This window comes from Malania oleifera, chromosome 11, assembly GCF_029873635.1.
Source record: "Malania oleifera isolate guangnan ecotype guangnan chromosome 11, ASM2987363v1, whole genome shotgun sequence".
NCBI classification, from domain to species: domain Eukaryota; kingdom Viridiplantae; phylum Streptophyta; class Magnoliopsida; order Santalales; family Ximeniaceae; genus Malania; species Malania oleifera.
In genome coordinates this window covers 10623671-10644809 of record NC_080427.1, presented here as the reverse complement: position 1 = coordinate 10644809, position 21139 = coordinate 10623671, and the positions used below count along the sequence as shown (strand labels likewise).

Below are 21139 nucleotides of genomic sequence, written 5' to 3'. Positions count from 1 at the left end.
TCAATATCATCATTCATATGTTCTTCTATTTATTATGGATTTTCAAGAAACTAATGCTTTCCTGAGGGAGAAACTATCAGCTAAGAATGAAGAGGAAATTTAAGCACACCTTGAGAACCTGGAAATTCAGGTATGTATATTCTCTGCTAACAACTGCTCACAAGCCACATTCGTTTATTGGAAGCATGTATCTGCTCCTTATTTGTATAATCAATTTAACCTGTTAGCTTAAGATACCTTTCCATTCTTCTTTGATTTGTTATAATCAATGCTGCTGGACCCAAATTCTTTTTTTATTTTAGTAGCTCATACACTATTACCTTGGGGCTTTTGATAAATGCAATAGGCAGTTCATATATCTAGATTTCAAGAACATCATATAGTGCATTTGATGGGATGGATATTGGCCTTAAGAATACATATTAAGGAAAATGTCGTTTAAATTGTTATATAAAAAGATTCCTACTTCACCTAAATACTGTAAACAGTTATAGTTGAGAAGAAATAGCAGAAAATAAAAGGGGAAGCTTGTTCTTTTGGTACATCATGCCCTTGTGTCACGGTCCGACTATTTTCACACCGTTGTGAAGGGCCGTACGGCACTAGCGAAAGCACTCTTGCTTAACTAGCCAGCCTATCGTTTACCAACATTCATCCACGAAGTACTTTCATTAACATTCATTCAGATAGCAGCGGAAACAATAATCAATTCATGAAAGTCGTGGCAAGCAAGCAGTAACATTGAAGCAAACGTAATTCATTAACAAATCTTCCATTAACATGTTGTACTTAGCAAGGGAGGCAAGTAGGCTAAGCACGTTGACAATTGCTAGTGAGTTTTACAATGACTGATGAACACTCACCCTCCCCTAAAGAGGTTTTTATGTAATTATCATCCTGGCACTAGGAAACATCAAAGTGACCGAGGAATCATACTGCCTTATTTGGCTTACAAAGACTCTACTAGCAGAAAATAACCCTGCACTAGTATTTACATGATGGAAACCCATCCTAAGCACACGAGATAAGCAGTCACAGGCAAGCATAACGCCCTAAACAAGCTTAACTCGTGACATTCTCCCCAACTTACGCAGTCGACGTTCTCGTAGACTTTTGGCGGTAGGTACATTTCAACTTTGTCCACGAATGGCTTCAAATCTTCCGTAGAAATCCAGCTGATTTCTTTGTCATCAAGGCACTTCCACTTCACTAGGAACTTCTGCCGCTTCTTCCTTGAGGATATGAACTTTCTATCTGCGAGGATCTCTTCAACTTCATGTCTGTCAAGTTGCACTGTCTTCAACTCTGCGCCGTTTGACTGACTTCTGCTTAGGTCGTTGGTGTTGGCGTTGAATGGCTTGAGGCAGTTAACATGAAACTGTGGTCTTCTCTCCTGATCTGCCCACTTCTTTATCTGCTCAGAAGCTTTCTCCAGATAGGCTTGGGCAAACTCTACTTTCTGTCTCCCTTCATTGGTGAAGATGTATGCCCTGGGACTCTTTCGTCTGTACGGCTCGCCCACTATGTGAGGTAACAGTGGCAGCTAGCCTGTAACAAGCTCAAAAGGGCTCTTGTTGGTTGTTGAAAGCCTTTGGGCGTTGCCACAGAACGGAGCCACATCAAGTAGTTGCACGCCATTCTTCTGGTTGTCGTTGACAAAATGGCACAAGTACTCATCTAGCAGGTCTCTGAATCTCTTCATCTGTCCGTCTGTCTGTCGGTGATAACTCGAAGAGATGTCAAGATGTGACCTGAATATCCTGAAAAACTCTGTCAAAAAGTTGTCAGTGAACATTAAATCTTGGTCACAAATAATAACTTGGGGAACACCCCAACGTTTCACAATAGTCACAAGGAACAATTGTGTCGTCCCCTCTGCCGAGCAGTACTTTGGTGCGGCCATGAAAGTACCATACTTCTTCCGCTACCCCTTGTCTTGTTGGCAAGTGAGATAAGTTTTGGTATAATCAACCACATCATCCTGCGTGTGTGGCTAATAATATTTTCCCAGTAGTCCTGTCATTTGAGTCATTCTCCGCGAATACCCCTCAACGAACTTCCTGTAGTATCTAGTAAGGCCAAGAAAGGAACGCAACTCCTTCACTGTCGTGGGAATCTTCCGTTCTTGTATCATCCTTACCTTCTCCATACCCCTCCGGATACAACCTTGTTCAACCACTTGACCAAGGAATTTGTTGCTCCGCTGAGCAAAAGAGAAATTCTCTTTCTTCACATTCAGACTGTTTCCCCTCAGTCTGTCGAACACCTTCCGTAGATGCTCTTTATGTTTCCTCTAAAATGACACCGATGCTCCCAACAGTGTTTTGGAAGAGCGAACACATCCCGCTTCCAATTCATCAAGCTGTTTACCCAACCGTACTATCTCTCAAGGCGCAATCCGACATGGCCCTTTGGCAGGTGGTTTCACTCCTGATAACAACTCGATCTCATCCTCCACAGTCCGTCGTGAAGGCAAATTGTGAGGCAGTTTATCCGGCAACACCTTCTTATACCCATCCAACACTGCTTGGATGGTCGTAGGCTCCAGCTCTTGGCCTACTTCTTTGTCTACCACCACCGTGGCTAGACGTGTCTGCTCACCCTGACCCAATCCTTCATTGAGTTGTATAGCTGAAAGAGACTTCCTGTCGTCGCCTTTCGTTGCAACGACTTGCACCATGCACGAGTGATCTCCCATCAGACACAGGGAACCAGCCGAAGGCATCATCACTGCCCTCGTCCCTATTAGGAACTTCATTCCTAGAATGACTGGATAGTCATCCAATGGCACCGCTGTGAAATTCGCATTACCTTCCCACTGTCCAAGCTTTATAGCCACTTGCTTAGCTACTCCCAGAGTAGGCTGGGCTACAGAGTTAACTGCTTTCATGCATTCTGCATCCTTCTCTAAGGATAAGTTGAGTCTCCCTGCTTCCAACTGCGAAACAAAATTATGAGTAGCCCCCGTATCCACCATAGCGCGAGTACTCTTCCCATTTATCCGCAAGTCCACAAACATTAACCCTTTTGCTCGTGTAACTTTCGGTGTTTTTGCCTGCTTTTCCAATGCGTTCACCAACCGCACTGAACCCACCCTCGAGGCATCATCCTCTTCCTCCTCGATTTCCACCCCTTTTCCCGAAGTAGAAGCTTGTAAGGCATTGAGTAAACTTTTGTCTTGACACTCACTCATTTTGTGAGATCTACCACACAAGTAGCATGAAATTTTACTCTTCCCCTTTCCATTGGGTGTGTTGAACCCTTGAGACGACGAAGCTTCATTTGAGGTTGATGATTTATAGTCGGCTCCCCCACTCTTGGGTTTGCCATTCTTGAAAGACTTTCCACTGTTTCCCTCTTCGCCAAACCGTTTGGACAAAACAGTCTCATCACCAGCGTAGTCTGTCAAGCGTTCTGCAGCCGCTTGTGCAGTTGACAAGTCTTGAACCCTTTGCCTATGAAGTTCAGTTCTTGCCCACGGTTTCATCCCCTCAAGAAAATAGAACAACTTGTCCTTCTTCGACATATCCCAAATATCCAACATTAAAGCAGAAAATTGTTTCACATATTCACTGATCGACCCCGTATGCTTGAGATCTCTCAATTTTCTCCTTGCATTATACTCAACGTTCTCAGGAAAGAATTGGGCCTTGATCTCTCTCCTCAAGTCTGCCCAACTATCAATTACACAACTTCCATTTTCAATTTCTCTGTACTTGGTACACCACCACAGTTTGGCATCACTAACCAAGTACATGGTCGCAGTATCCACCTTTGCCTGTTCTGAGGCCATCCTCATAACGCGAAAGTACTGCTCCACATCAAACAAGAAGTTCTCTAACTCTTTAGCATCTCGGGCACCCCCAAATGTCCTGGGTTCTGGCACCTTGGTTTTGCTAACTCCCGGAGTGTTGGAGTTCCCCATAGCAAGAACTATCACATTCATCTTTGCATCTAGATCTACCATCCGGGCCTGCAAAGCTTCCACTGTGTGGCGAAAGTCCTCTGACAAGTTGCCTAGCAAACTTGTTTGATGTTTTTGTGATCCCATCACCTCATCAACAAGTTCTCTCATTTGGGCCACCTCCGCGGCCATAGTGTTGGTTGTCTCCTCAACATGTGCTTCCAGTGCACTAATTCTTTCAGCATTGTTTGGTGCCATGGTCTCTTACCAAAGCTTCCCAAATCCAACAATGAAGGTAATCGAATTCACGTCGCAACTCAACCTTGGGCTCTCACCAAGTGTCACCGACTTGGCTCTGATATTAAATGTCACAGTCCGACTATTTTCACACCGTTGTGAAGGGCTGTGCGGTGCTAGCTAAAGCACTCTTGCTTAACTAGCCAGCCTATCGTTTACCAACATTCATCCACAAAGCACTTTTATTAACATTCATTCAGATAGCAGCGGAAACAATAATCAATTCATGAAAGTCGTGGCAAGCAAGTAGTAACATTGAAGCAAACGTAATTCATGAACAAATCCTCCGTTGACATGTTGTACTTAGCGAGGGAGGCAAGTAGGCTAAGCACGTTAACAATTGCTAGTGAGTTTTACAATGACCGATGAACACTCACCCTCCCCTAAAGAGGTTTTTATGTAATTATCATCCTGACACTAGGAAAAATCAAAGTGACCGAGGAGTCATACTACCTTATTTGGCTTACAAAGACTCTACTAGCAGAAACTAACCCTACACTAGTATTTACATGATGGAAACCCATCCTAAGCACACAAGATAAGCGGTCACAGGAAAGCATAATGTCCTGAACAAGCTTAGCTCATGACATTGCCTTGTCTATAAAAACAATACACACACACACACACACACACATAAAGAACCACTCCACATAAAGCTGCAAACAGTTATACTCAAGATAGAAATATATAATGCACAATAGAAATTGACAGGAATAGAGATGCATCTTATAAAAAGAAATAGAAATTAATGTAGAAGCTTGTTATTTGGTTCATCTAGCAGTTGCATTGTTGTTAACTCTATTCCATGTAAGGGCTGCAACAGCCAACGAGTTATTTTCAAGAAGAAATAATAGTAATAAGACAAGAAGAAGGATACCTATTAAGACACAGTAGCTAGCAGAAAATTCTTGAAAGAAATAGAGATAAAAGACGAGAGAAGGAAATAGAAATGAAAGTAGAAGCTTGTTATTTTGGCTACTACTGTTGTCATAACAGTGATATATTTAGTTGTCAAAATATGTTTAGTAGTCAGAATAATCACATCAGGCTTCATATCAAGTGTTTGTACTGTGTTTGGGTAATAATGAGACGCATTTTCACTTCTCTTCTTGCTTGTCCAGTGGTCCAGTGGCTTGGAGCTTGTGAACAAGCTGTTCTCTTATTTGGAGAAGGCTAGGTTTACCTGGACTATTTAGAGTCCATTTTGTTGACCTCTCTTAGAGGTTTTGGTAGGCGAAAGGATTCTAGCAAACTTCGTTTTGTGCAGTATCTGCAGAATCTTGGAGCACTTGGTTAGACAGGAATGTGTCTTTAACGGCCAGTCTATGCCTTTACAATTTCTTTGTAACAGTATTTTTTTCAGGCCTCTCTTTGGACTTTTATGGCTCACTTTTTAGAAGAATTGGCTCCTTGGAATTCCAAAGGGGTTGAGTGAGATTGCTAGTGATTGTTTGACGTTTCTATTATTTTGTTCCTTCAAATCTTAAATTCTTCTCTTCTTTTGTTATCTTCTTTGTCCTCCTCATTGTAATTCCCTTCTCTTAATAATTTACATAAAAACATCAGTTTTGTTGTGACATTTTCTTTATCATTTTTTCTGTTTTTTTTTTTAATAAACTAAAAAATTATTGATATTTATGGGTGCATTTTGTGTTTTCCTGCGTTCTTTTTGTTTCTTTTTTTACAGTTTCATTTTTTTCCATTTCGATTTCTCTTTCAAATCAATTCCAAATTCAACTTCCCATGAGCTGTATGGGAAGCCTAGGCTCACAGTGCTTGGAGGACAAGAATAATTAGTTCAGAAACCTAAATAAACTAAAATTCTCATGTCCTGGAAAAATATACTGGAATTTAAAAGATATTACCTAAATAAAATAACTGAAATGAAAATTAAAAAATAAAATAGAACAAAAATTGCATTCCTATTGCTTGTGTGCTGCACCATATTCTTCCTTAGGAAGAACTCATCGCCAAATTTTAAAAAATAATAATAATAAATAAATAAAAATAGAAAGAATTGAAAGATTAAGAACAAAGATTGCAAGCGAGCTTAGGGAAGACCAAGCAATTTTCAGCCTTCAAAACTAAATATGATTGTATAGCAGAGATACAATTCAAGGTGCAACAAACAAATTAACCCAGAAGGATGAATTCAAGAGATTGTGGCTTGGGCTCCAATTTAGATACATATATAAGTTCGTCGTTAGACTCTTTAGTTTCAATACTAATTTCCCCAACTACTTTGCTTACTAAACTACTTTGCGTACTACCTTCCCTTCTGTGGGCTCAAGGGAAGGCATCTCTTCTGGTTTCCACTCTCTGGCACATTCCAGTTAGGATTGATAATGGCTATGAGAGTGCTAAACTTGGAGTCAAGTTCATTGATCCCAGCATAAAACTTGTCCAGATGTTAAGTCAGTCAATATATTTCCCTCAGTTCTGTTGCTTTTCCCCTGCTTTCTGTATGGTCTGACTTGTTCGGACAGACCATGGTTTGAGAAGTTAGGAGCTACAGGCGGACTGGGCAGTTCAAGAAGATCTGGTTCAGTGGTTGGGTGGGCTCAGGTCAAGCATAGATCAGAGTGCAGACATTATAATTGGATTCAGGTAAATCAGCTACTTGGTTTCTCTTAATCACTTCTTTCTCTGTCAAAACAAGACTACTTAATTCATCACAGCCCATTGACCTGATGGTGGCATGAGGATGAGCTGTGGGTGATGGCATTAAGATGAATGGTTGCAAAACAACCAGCAGAAAATGGTGATAGTTGATGAAAGATGCTGATAATGCTCTGGGTTGACTTCGAAGATTTTTCTTATGTGCAGAAGCCAATGCCGATGATTTTGACAGTTTTTCTTGGATGTGGGAAGCCAACTTGGCTTCAAACTATCTGAATTGAGGTGAACAAGCAACGAGTGTTGAGAAAGAGGTCTGATTGTTCATAATGAAATGACGCAGACTTCAGCATTGGTCGTCAACTGTCTAGCTTCTGTCAGCAATAGCAAAGGTTCCTCACAAAATCTCTTGACTCAATTGGGAAGAGGCATTTGGTTCACGGCTTCAAAAATATTCCCATAGAATAACATTTCTAGGAATCTCATTCTAAGAATAGAATGCTTGCCTTATGGAAAGATTTTTTGTTTGATTCGCATTATAAAATTCCACAGAGCATATATAGGATTCCCATGTCAAGGTTTACTTCAACACTAAATTCTGGTAGGCATTTCAAAAAGATGATCATTATATACCCTTGACATGTGTATAAATAATATATGAAGAATACTTTATTTTCAACACAAAAACCTACTTAGAATAAGGGGAAGCCTGGTACACAAAGCTTCCGCGCATGCGAAATACAAGGAACGGGCAGACCACACTTAGTCTATAGTATGCAACTTTACATTGTTCCCACATTTCAAACTCCGCGGCAACAACTCTTTCGTTGTGCCTATGCCCCCCTTCCGAAAACTACTATGAATCAGTACTTAATTAAATCCATGCCCTAAAGTTTTTAACAATCATAAATTTTAAAGATTCAACACTTAAAAATCCAATTACTGCTGTGGATTACTGTGGTTTCCAGCTGGCATAGTAGGATTCCAGTGAATGACCATAAATGTAATTTTAGATTTTTGTGACATCCTACAAGAGAGCTGACTCTGTATTCTGGATTGGCATCCCCTTGATGCCCTTTTCCTACAAGAGAGCTGACTCTGTATTCTGGATTGGCATCCCCTTGATGCCCTTTTAAGATATTCCTTTTACTGATAAAAAAAAAAAAAATACACTTAATAATCCAATTATAACAAACAACAGAACAAACAAACCAAGCCTTAAGTTCACTAGGAGGGCTCAGCTACATGAATCGTTTTCTGCCATTTTACATTATCTTGAGCAATTTCCTTCAAAATTTGAGGGCAATTAAATCCTCAAAGTCTCATTTTAAGTTATTTTATATCCACCCCCACCCCTTCTACTATCAATATCAATAATTAGCCCACTCCTCATCGATGCTCTACTTGGTTTATGTTGTAGGTGCCAAAACTATCTCAGTCATCCTTCCCTTATTTTATTTTTATTTTATGCTTAACTTAAAGTAAATATCTTCATTGCTTAATTTATCTTTTAACGTAACATCACTCATCCACCTTAACATTCTCATTTCGATAACTTTTACTTTTTGGATATGTTGTTTCTTAATTGTCCAAGATTCTAATCCATATATCATAGCTAGTTTAATAGTCATCTTATAAAACATTGCTATAAATTTGAAGGATATTATACTATTGCACAACACACCAAAAACATTTCTTCATTTTACTCTACCTGCTTCAACTCTTTGTATTATATCTTCTTCGATTTGTCCTTCAGCTTGTATAATAGATCCTAGGGTATTGAAATGTTGGGGAATAAACCGACCTGGAGTAATAATCACACACGAAGAAAAATTCAAACACACACAATGAACACCGGATTTACGTGGTTCGGTCCAAACTGACCTACGTCCACGGGAGCACACCACTGCACTATAATCTGGGAGAAATAACACACAGAGGAGCCACTGCTCAACTCTCTCTCTCACCACAACTCTCTGCTCTCTGCACTTCTCTCTGCACTCTCAGTACACAGCACACCTCTACTCACGCAGCTCACAAAATTAACATTTCTCACAACTCACAGCACATATATATATATATACATGAGAGGGAGTAAAAATCAAATATGATGGCTAGCAAATTCAACAAAGCCTGCAGAGCAGGTGGCCATCCATCTCCAGTGTCAAAGATGGTGGCTGGTTGTTGCGGCTGTCTGCGGCTCCATACCTGCAGAATTCAACAATCTCCCACTTGGAGGCGGAGACAGCATCTCAACCAGTGTATATGCAAATGTTGTGCTCATGTATGTCTTCAATCATGAAGACCAACTGAAGTTGAGCATAACTTTAGTTTCTCTGTAGTTACCACCTTTGTCAACATGTCAGCTGGATTTCTGCTACCTTGAATCTTTTCAAGTGTCAGTACTTCATCCTCTAATAGAGATCTGATGAAGTGATAACGCAATCCGATATGTTTGGTTCTGGAATGAAATGCTGAGTTCTTTGCCAGATGTATCGCACTCTGACTGTCGCTATACAAAACATTCCTCTCCTGCTTTAACCCAAGCTCCGTCAACAAACCCTGAAGCCAAATCATCTCTTTGCTGGCTTCCGTCACTGCTACGTACTCAGCTTCTGTAGTGGATAGGGCAACAATCTTTTGTATCTGCGACATCCAACTAACAGCTGTTGTGCCAACAGTGAATATGTATCCGGTGGTGCTCCTGCGGTGATCAATTTCACCAGCAAAATCGGCATCTACATATCCTTTGACTTTTAATTCTCCTTTGCCGAAACATAAGCACTTATCAGTAGTACCTTTGAGGTACCTAAAGATCCACTTCACTGCTTCCCAGTGAGTCTTTCCTGGATTAGACATGAATCTACTGACTGCTCCCACTGCTTGGCCAATATCCGGTCTGGTACAAACCATAGCGTACATGAGACTTCCAATGGCTGAGGCGTAAGGTACCTTAGCTATGAAGTCCTTCTCTTCATCAGTCTAGGGAACCTGATCCTTGGAGAGGCGAAAGTGTCCTGCCAAAGGTGTATTTACTGCTTTGGCGTTGCTCATGTTAAACCTCTGTAGAACACGGCCAATGTACTCCGACTGAGATAGCTGCAATGTTCCCTGTTGCTTATCTCTAGAGATTCGCATCCCAAGTATCTGCTTCGCTGAGCCTAAGTCTTTCATGTCAAATTCCATTGACAATTGCTGCTTCAATTTCCTGATCTCTTCTATATCTGGTCCTGTGATCAACATGTCATCCACATATAACAATAGAATGATATAGCTAGACTGATACCTCTTGAAGTAGCAACAGTGGTCGGCGTTGCACTTTGTAAAATCATTCCTGTGCATAAAGCCGTCAAATTTCCGGTACCATTGTCTGGGAGCTTGTTTGAGACCGTACAAGCTCTTCTTTAACCTGCACACCAAATTCTCTTTACCTTTCTCTGAGAATCCTTCTAGTTAATGCATGTAGATTTCCTCATCAAGATCACCGTGAAGAAACGCCGTCTTCACATCTAACTGCTCAAGATGTAAACCCTCTGAGGCAACAATACTCAGAACAGATCTGATGGTTGTCAACTTCACAACTGGTGCAAAAATGTCGGTGTAGTCAATTCCTTCCTTTTCTCGAAGCCTTTAACTACTAACCGAGCCTTGTATCTCCTGGAGCCATCATGCTCCTCTTTGATTCTGTACACCCACTTGTTGTGAAGGGCCTTCTTACCTTTGGGTAACTCAGCTAGTTCCCACGTTCTGTTGGAGGTGAGGGACTTCATCTCATCCTTCATCGCAAGCTCCCACTTGCTCGCATCTCCTGCCTGACATGCTTCATCATAGCATTCGGGCTCTCCTCCATATGTAAGAAGTAAATAATCTATATACCTTCTGTTTGGTATATGAGGCCGAGTAGATCTCCTAAGCTCCGGAGCTGGAGTAGGAGGCGGTGGTGTGACGAATTGCTCCACTGGTTCCTCTGCCTGAGGATTCTCGGCATTCTGCTGTTGTGTTCCCACACATTCTGGGACATTATCCGTATCTACACAGGTTGGTTCTCTCTAAACTGGTTCGGTGGGTTCAGCTGTGTGCCTATCTTTGTACATCACTTTTTCATCAAAAATCACATCTCTACTTCTGATTACCTTTTTGTTTTCATCATCCCAAATGCGGTATCCAAATTCATCTCCACCATAACCGATGAAAGTGCATTTCCGGGATTTCGGATCCAGCTTATCCCTGACATGATCATTGATATGTACGTATGCAACACAACCAAAAACTTTCAAATGTGAAAGTCTTACCTCTTTGTTACTCCAAACTTCTTCTGGTAGGCAATAGTCCAATGGTACTGAAGGACTTCTATTGATCAAATAAGCTGCTGTGTTGACTGCATGTGCCCAAAACATCTTTGGCAAGCCTAACTGCATACGCATGCTTCTGGCTTTTTCTGTCAACGTTCTGTTCATCCGCTCGGCTACGCCGTTGTGTTGAGGCGTGCCTGGCACAGTTCTTTCCATTCTGATGCCGTGCTCATAGCAGAAATTCTTGAACTCGGTGTCAACATATTCTCCACCGTTATCAGTTCTCAGCCTTTTGACTTTCAAACCAGTTTCGTTTTCTACCATCGCTTTCCAATTTTTAAAAGCATTGAAAACATCAGATTTATACTTCAGGAAGTAAACCCATACCTTCCGTGAATGATCATCGATAAACGTGACGAAGTAATGCTTTCCTACTGTAGACGAAATGGTTGTTGGTCCCCATACATCTAAATGGACTAGCTCAAGTTTCTCCTTCTTCGGGGTACTGATATTTGTCTGGAAACTAACTCTTTTCTGTTTCCCAAATATGCAGTCCTCACATATGTCAATCTTCACCGATTGTAAATCACTCAACTTACCCTTTGAGTGCATCACCCTGAGTCCCTTCTCACTCAGGTGTCCAAGTCGTTGATGCCATAGGTTGCTATCATCATTTCCTGTAGCAACTGTAATAGACATACATGTATCAGGAGTTACATAAAGAGTGCCACTTTTCTTACCTCGAGCAATTGTCAATGCACCCTTCGAAATCTTCCATTCATCACCAATGAAAGATGTGTTATAACCTTCATCTGCCAATTGACCGACTGAGATCAAATTCTTCCTCAGATCTGGAATATGTCTGACATCCTTCAGCTTCCATACTGACCCATTCATTTTGATCTTCACTGTCCCCTTACCGGCAATGTCGCAAGGATGATCATTGCCCAAATATACTTTACCGAAATTACCTGATGTATACTCCTCCAGGCAATCTCTGCTGCAAGTGGCATGGAATGAAGCTCCAGAGTCTAACACCCAAGACTCCTTTTTGCTCTCCAAAGAGCAGATCAACAAATCATCGTTCTCGGAAGCAATATTTGCTTTTGTCTTTGCCCTCAGATTCCTTTCTCGAACCTCTACACTGGTTTCTGAAGTGTCCGGTCTTTCCACAGTTCCAGCACTCAACATTCTTTGTGCCTTGGGAACCTCTGGGATCTCTGGATTTGGACCTCCTGGTCCTGGATCTGCCATGATTGTTAGATCGTTCATGCCTGCTTCCCTTTCCCCGGCTTTCCACATTCAAAGCTAAGCTTGAAGTGGAGTCATTGTTCGACTGCATTCTGATCTCCTCTGTCAAAATCATGCTGATAACCTCGTCGTATTTCAGTTTCGATTTTCCTGCAGAGCTACTGATCGCAGTTACAATACCTTTCCAACTCTTAGGCAGCTGGCTGAGAATTAATAGGGCACGGATCTCACTGTCAAAGGTAATCCCGACCGAGGCGAGTTGATCCAACAACTCGTTGAAATTATTCAAGTGCCTGCTGAAACTCTCACCTGCAGACATGCTCATTGTAAACAGTCGTTTCATGAGATGTACCTTGTTTGCGCCTGATGGCTGCTCATACATGTTCGATAGCGCATCCATAAGGGACTTGGTGGTTGTCAAGTGCTTGATGTTGAAGGCGACAGACTTTGCCAACGTCATCCTCACAACTCCGAGGGCTTTTCGGTCAAGCAACTCTCACTCGCTCTCCTTCATGGAATCTGGCTTCTCCATCAGTGGTAAGTGCAACTCCTTACCAAACAAGAAATCCTCGATCTGCATTTTCTAGAAACCGAAGTTCGTGCCGTCAAACATCTCGATGTGAGAGCATTTCTGGTTCGACATCTCGATTCACTGATCTAGAGATGGAATTTGCTCAATCGGACAGCATGGTTGGATCCGGAACGGTCAAAAACCCTAGAAATGACTTAAGTCGCTCGAAAAACGGACCCGAAATGGCTTCAAAAAGCCAAGTCAATCTTTCGGTCAAACTTGGTCAAAATTGGTCAACCCTGCTGACGTGGCACTGTGGGGCCCACTACTGATGTGGCGTGGGACCCGGCTGACGTGGTGATGACGCAGACGCGCTGACGTGGCTGTGCGCTTGGCTCCACGTGGCGTGGGCCCGGGCGCTGACGTGGCGGCTTACTTGGCGCCACGTGGCTCTGACGTGGCAGCTGACTGGCGCTGACGTGGCGGGATCTAGCTGACGCGGAGCTGACGTGGACGCTGACGTCAGCGTCTTCAACCTTCCGCTGGTCGCCGGATGTTCGCCGGCGCGTGGGGGCGCGTGAGGACCACTCCCGGCGTGCTGCCGGCGCGTGGGGGCGCGTGGGAATGTCCTTTGGACGTTGGCGGCGCGTGTGGGCGCGTGCGGCTTCGTCTGAGCTCTATTTGAGCTCCGGTTACTGCCGTTGGCTTCGTCTCGGCGAGAGGAGTTCGATGGTAGCCTCAAAATTAAATTTTGAGCTACTGGACAGGGGCTCAAAAATCCAGAATTTTTCTTGATCTGGCGATTTTTACTCCGATCAAAGCTCTGATACCAGTTGTTGGGGAATAAACCGACCTGGAGTAATAATCACACACGAAGAAAAATTCAAACACACACAATGAACACCGGATTTACGTGGTTCAGTCCAAACTGACCTACATCCACGGGAGCACACCACTGCACTATAATCTGAGAGAAATAACACACGGAGGAGCCACTGCTCAACTCTCTCTCTCGCCACAACTCTCTGCTCTCTGCACTTCTCTCTGCACTCTCAGTACACAGCACACCTCTACTTACGCAGCTCACAAAATTAACATTTCTCACAACTCACAGCACATATATATATATATATACATATATATATATATATAAATATATATATATATATATATATATATATATATATATATATATACATGAGAGGGAGTAAAAATCAAATATAGTGGCTAGCAAATTCAACAAAGCCTGCAGAGCAGGTGGCCATCCATCTCCAGTGTCAAAGATGGTGGCTGGTTGTTGCGGCTGTCTGCGGCTCCATACCTGCAGAATTCAACATGAAATCAACCAGTGCTATTAATTTCTTGAGCAACAAGCTTAACCTTTTCTTCCAATATTTCACCTACCATGACTGAAATTACTTTTTATATATTCTATTGTATTTCTACTTATCCTAAAACCTCAAAACTCTAAAGTTTCCCTCCATAGTTCTAACGTATACCCTACTCCACTTTGGTTTCATAAATCAAGACAATATCATCTACAAACAAGAATCATATAAAAGTTTGTTATAGGCTTAGAATGCTCGAATAATAACCAAATAATTCTAGAAACCTAAATAAACTAAAATACTAGAGTTTTGATCCCTTTCATCCTATTTGGAACCTACTTCAAAGCTTTTAAGTCAAGCATTTAAGATGCACAACAGAAAGGATTCTAACGCCAAAGGGTACTTATTGTAGTATTTTTTATCGGATATCAGTACTTTTTAATTTCAGCCACTAGTGAGATTTTCTCCTCTCTTTTTATTTATTTTCTTATTACTATAATTATTGGTTTTTCAATAGTTGATTAGCAATGGAGATTTTGTGTTTATGATTTGTAGACGTAATACATGCATTTTGTGCTTTCCATTTGCAAATCTTGGAATACACAAAATTTTCTCAAAAAGTACTATTGCATTTTTTTTTTTTTGGGTGATTTTAGTCTAGCTTGGATTTACATCCAAAATTGTATGCTTGAGATTTTTTTTTAAATGCATTGCATAGTTTGTGTAGTTTCTACTGATTGTAACTTGTAAGGTGTGATTTAGAAAATTGTCTATGAGAAATAAGTTTGAAAAAAAATAAATAAAAGACACTAAAATGTGTACTTCGCCTATATAAAACAAACATCTCTATACACACAGTCAGTCCCAAACCCGGATAAAGGAGCAAGGATGTGTTAGGTAGCTGACAGCCAGCGTAAAACATTGTAAAATCTCATTGTCACAGTAGTTAAAAGCGCGCCCTAGGCAGGAGGCGCAAATAGGCGAGGGGTGCAGCACCTCATCATAGGCGAGGCGAAGGGTGTAGAGAGTCGCAGGGAGGCGCTACGAGGCGCACTGATGCGCCAGGCAACATGAGTCGTGCCTGGAACTTTTCGAACCTGTTAAATAAAGAAATAGCTAGAGCAAAACAAGCCCTAACCCTATTCGATTCGAACCAACAAGAGAGCCAACACGAAACCCTTCTTCGACTCTTCGAAGCCCCATGACCCTTTGCAAGTTCGTCTTCGACCCTTAGAACCAGCAGGAGATTCGTGAGTTCGTCTCCCACACTTCGAACCAGCAGGAGCCCTTCGCAAGTTCGTCAGGAGCTTCGTGAGTTCGTCATCGACCCTTCGAACCAACGAGAGCTTCGTGAGTCTCCCCCACTACAAACCAGCACGAGCCCTTCGCGAGTTCGTCAGGAGCTTCGTGAGTTTGTCTACAACATTTCGAACCAACAAGAGCTCTTCACAAGCTCGTCTTCGAGCCTTCGAACCCGCAGGAGCTCTTGGCCAACTTGTCTTGAGCCTTCGAACCAGCAGGAGCCCTTCGCCAACTTGTCTTCAAGCGTTCGTGAATTCATCTGCTTCATCTGCTTTGAAGTTCAAGCTAGTAAGTCTTCTTCTTCTTCTTCTTCTACAGCCCTTTTTCCGTTCTTCATTAGTTCTTCTGAATTTAGCTACTGTTTTTGTAATTTGTTGGAAATGTAGCAAGTCTTCTTCTTCTTCTTCTTCTTTTTCAGTTCTACTTCTTCTTCAGTTTTTCTTCTACTTCTTTTTCAGTTCTTCATCAGTTCAGTTGCCTGCTACTTCTTCTAATACTACATGTAATTAATTATGTAGTATGCAAGTTTATAGATTTGGTAGACTTAGTTGATGATGAGTGATGATTGATGATTGAGGAGGATTTTTAGATTTTATACTTTCAAATCTTCTATTGTACTCTTTATCTTTGATGTTGAACTATGTTGAATTGTTGATCCCTTTGGCCTTCGTCCTGGAAATTTCATTAAATTTCCAATTTTGGTATTGAATGTTTTGGCATTTTAAATTTAAATATTACTAGATATTCATATGTTCATATATCAATTACCCCAAATAAGCATTTTACACTATTTAAATAATTGTGCCACTCACCTTCATGAGGCGCGCACCTTCACCTGGCGCCTCACACCTCGGCTTCAAATGCCCTTTGCGCCTCGGCTCGCCTTGCGCCTCTGACTACTATGCTTATTGTTATGAATTCTCACCAAATTCAACTACAAGAGTATAAACTGGGTCTGTATAGAAAGGAGAGGACTAATAAGTTAGCATAGGAAACTAATATTAGATTAACAACTTGGAATACAGGGACTCTCACGGGCAAAAGTATGGAAATAGTGGAAATAATGTTTGGAAGGAAAATTAACTTAATATGCCTTCACGAGATGAAATGGGTAGGTGATAAAGCTAGAAAAATTGAAAAATGAGGATTTAAACTGTGGTAAGCTAAAAAAAAAAAAAAATTGGGGCAGCCCGGTGCACAAAGCTCCCGCGTATGCGGGGTCTGGGGAAGGGGCGGACCACAATAGGCCTATAGTATGCAACCTTACCTTGCATTTTTGCAAGAGGCTGTTTCCACGCCTCAAACCCGTGACCTCCAGGTCACACGGCGACAACCTTACCGTTGTGCCTAAGCTCCACTTCTTTGGTAAGCTGAAAAAGAGAAACATAAAAATAGGGTGAGAATTATTGTAGACAAAGACCTAAAAGATAATGTATTATATGTTAAAATAATAGGGAATAGGATCATTAAAATCAAGATAGCTCTAGGTCTAGAAATAGTGAGTGTCATTAGTGCCTATGCTCCCCAAATAGGCTTAGCAGAAAATCTCAAAAGACAATTTTTTGGAAGATATGGATAATAATTTAAAAGGGACACAAACATCAAAAAAGACATTCATAGGAGCTTATTTGAATGGACACATTGGGGAGGATAATATAGGTTAAGAGAAGATATATACAGGTCATGGATATGGATTATGGAGATAAAAATGAGACCGGTGATACAATCTTAGATTTTGCCATGTCTTATGATTTGGTTATAGTAAAATACTTGCTTTATAAAAAGAAAATAACACTTTTAACTTTCAAAAGTGGGCATAATAAAAGCCAAATAGATTTCTTCCTAACTAAACGGGGATTGTCTATCTCATAAGAATTGTAAAGTTATCCTAGGCGAAAGTTTGGCTACACAATATAGAGTCCTAGTATTAGATATACATATTAAAAAATGGAAGAAAAAAGAGTAACATTAATCGACACAAAGGATTAGGTGGTGGAGCTAGAAAGGAGATAATATGGTAAAATTCTAAAATAGAATGATTAAAGATTGTGATTGTACTGTAGAGGACAAGGTAGATGCAAATACTATTTGGACTAAAATGGCTAATTCTATCATAAAGATTGCAACATAGGTTTCAGGTAAGTCCAAAAAAAGATACTTGGGTAGTAAAGAAAGTTGGGGGTGGGATCAAGAAGTCTAAAAAACCATCAAGACAAAAAAAATTAGGTATAAACTATGGCAAAATTTTAGACATATATAAAATCTTAAAAAATATAAAGAGGCGAGAAAAAATGCAAAAAAATAAAAAAAAAAAAACTATTAGTGAAGCTAAACATAGAGCTTATGATATTTTATATACTAGACTAGATACAAAAGGACTAGAACTAGAGATAGAAAATTCAAAATTTAGGTGATGTAAAATGCATAAAGGACGAGAACGATAATATCTTAACTAGAGAAGAAGACATAAAAGAGAGGTGAAAAAGATACCTTGATAAGTTGTTTAATGAAAATCAAAGTGAAAGATTGAATTTAGAAGTAACAAATGAGGATAAGATTAAAAATAGGATATTTATTCGCAAAATTAGAGTTCTTGAAGTTAAGATAGCATTAAAAAAGATGAAAAGTGGGAAATCTATAGGACCAAATAAAATACCAATTGAAGTTTGGAAATGTTTGGGGCATTTGGTTAACTAATCTATTCAACATTATTATAAAAATCAAGAAAATGTCAAAAGAATGGAAGAAAAGTACGTTAGTACCTTCATACAAAAACAAAGGTAATATTCAAAACAATAATAACTATTGTGTAATTAAGATTATAAGTCATATGATGAAATTATGGAAGGGTATTTGAACATAGAATAAGACTATAAACAAGAATTTCAAAAATTAATTTGGTTTTATGCCTAGGAGATTAACAAAGAAGTTATTTATCTTTTAATAAGCTTAATGGAAAAGTTTAGGAAAAAGAAAAGGAACTTGCATATGGTTTTTATTGTCCTAGAAAAAGCTTATGATAGAGTACCTAGGGAACTTCTTTGATAGGTCTTAGAAAAGAAGGAGGTTTGCAGCAGATATACTAAAGTCATTAAAGATGTGTATAATAAAGTAGTGACTTGTGTTAGGACTTTAGGAGAGGAATCTAAGATTTTCTAATCACAATAGTTGTAATCAAGGTCTACCTTAATTCCTTATCCTTTTACTTTAGTAATTGATGAACTTACTAGGAATATTCAAAATAAGAACCCTTGGTGTATGTTATTTGCAAATGACATTGTGTTGATTGATGATAGTAGGAGTGGAATGGAATCTAAGTTAGAACTTTGAAGAGCCATACTACAATCTAAAGAGTTTAGGGTAAGTAAGAATAAGATAGAATATATGAAATGTAATTTCAGTAATACAGGATTAGTAGTGAAGAGAAGATTAAACTTGATAATCAAAAGATTAATAGCACTAATAGATTTAGATATCTTAGCTCTATTATGCAAGTGGACGGGAAAATTGAAAAAGACGTAGAACATAGAATTAAAACAAGTTGGATAAAACGGAGGAGTGTGACAGGCATGTTGTGTAATTGTAGAATATCCTTAAAATTAAAAGGAATGTTTTATAAAACGACTATAAGGCCGACTATGCATTATGGTTCAAAAATGTTTGACAACTAAAAAACATGTACAAAAACTAAAAGTTACTAAAATACGAATGTTAAGGTGGTTGAGTGGTATAACATTAAAAGATAAAGTAAAAAATGAGCATATACGCAAGCCCAGTAGAACACCTGTGAGGAGGAGTTAATTAATGTTTCTAGCATGAAACACGGTAAGAGTAGGCCTAAAATAAATTGGAATAAGGTAGTGAGGAAGGATTTAAAAGTCTTCAATTTAATAGAGGAAAATGATATTGATCGGGTAAATCATATAGCCGATCCATCCTAATGGGACTAAAGGCTTGTTGTTGTTGTCATTATTGTTGTTGGAAATATGAGTCAAGGAGCACACATACATACTGATGTTTATGTTTGTTGACATGGAAACTATAAAATCAATGGGAAGAGGAAGATATATATTTAGAATTGTTACCATTCCAAATTATGATCCACCCAAAGAATTCAGAAAGGAGGTGATTGAACCCCATCCATCACTTTCCAAACAGATAACCTAAAGGAAGTTCATTCTTAGAAGCCAAAGATGACAAAGGCCCTAGAATCTTGGCAAAAAGTTTAAAACTTCAGCTTGGTTAAGATTATTTCGAGCCACTGTTTAATGTTTCTTTGCTAATGGTATTATATTCATCTATAGCTTAAATTCATATTTGTTATTTAACAGGCTATGTTATTTGTCTGTCGTAGGTACAATTTTTCTACATAAGCAACAACCCTCAATATTTGTGATTGCAGATGAAGTTTGTCTTAGGTACAAGTCTCTCTTTCACGGGCGCGCGCACACAGACATGCTTAACTGAGATAAAACAATTTTCTATAACAGTTTTGGAGGAATCATTGCTTAGTTGAGGGGGGAATATGTTCCAACAAGCTATGGAAACAACACGCGCACACAGACATGCTTGACTGAGATAAAACAATTTTCTGACAGTTTTGGAGGGATCATTGCCTATTTGAGGGGGGAACATGTTCCAACAAGCTATGCTGCTATGGAAACAACAAACACATCTGTCGCCCCTGATTGTTACTAATTTCACCGAATGATTCCTGGTGGCTTGCTATTGGCTGTCGCATGGGTGCACACACAGACAAGCTGGACTGAGATAAAACAATTTTCTATGACAGTTTTGGAGGAACCATTGCCTGCTTGAGAGGGGAAGATGCCCAGCCTGGTTGCTACTTCCATTGCAAGCTGCGAAAACTACAGACTAGTCTGTCGCCCCCAACTATTACTGATCCCACCAAATGATTCCTAGTGGCTTGCTTCTATCTGCACATGTACTATTTATTATATTCCCCTGCCATCACAACCTCAAAACCCTCCTTTTCCTCTCTTTCCCTTATAATTTGGTTCTCCTCCCAATTGTATTCACAACACTCTTTAGTACCCGTTTGGAACTCGAAAAATAATAAAGGGAAAGAAAATATGAAAGAATCCACCTTTTGTGTTTGGTTATCATGAAAAGTGAGAAAGAAGAAAAAAAGCATGCCAAGTTAACAAAAAAAAAATTAATTTTACACATAATTAACATTTGATTTTTTTTAATTTTTAATCACATTAGAATAAATTTCATTTTTAATAGAATTTGATATGAAGAGAATATATAATCAAAAATGAGTTTCCTTCTTACTTTCCTTTCCTTTTCTTATTTTTTTCCAAATAAAATCTTTGATCCAAGTAGATCCACAAAAATCTATCTTGCTTTCTATATTGTGATTTTGCATGCCAATGGAATGGAATGACTTTATTTTTCGTCTCACACTTCTTTGAAAATTGTTAAATACTTGAGTTACGCTTAGTTTTCACCGTAAAATATTGTGGAAACAGAATAGATATGATATAATATAATAGTTCAAAAAATCACTATTTTAAGTCAAATGAACATGAAAATTTGGTCCTCTTCTAACATTAGGAAAAATTCTATTAATTTTAAGTCAAGTAATTGTAAGAGCATTTATTTTTTTATATCT

At 39.7% G+C, this 21139-nt stretch overlaps 1 protein-coding gene and 1 long non-coding RNA gene across 3 annotated transcripts in view; one reads left to right on the top strand and one right to left on the bottom strand.

Moving 5' to 3' along the window:
• Positions 1–21139, bottom strand: part of LOC131167960 (protein BUD31 homolog 2-like) — a 69716-nt gene that overhangs the window by 9374 nt on the left and 39203 nt on the right. Inside the window, exons 5-6 of one of the 2 annotated variants that reach the window (XR_009140191.1) lie at positions 16769–16871; positions 16314–16456 (exon numbers count right to left, since the gene is read on the bottom strand). The gene's annotated coding sequence lies outside the window, so the exon portion shown is untranslated. The remainder of the gene's footprint in view (positions 1–16313; positions 16457–16768; positions 16872–21139) is intronic. The other variant, XR_009140190.1, reaches the window with a different exon arrangement.
• Positions 15123–20605, top strand: LOC131167961 (uncharacterized). Its single transcript, XR_009140192.1, has 2 exons — positions 15123–15789; positions 19856–20605. It is a non-coding gene; the product is annotated as an uncharacterized LOC131167961 (long non-coding RNA).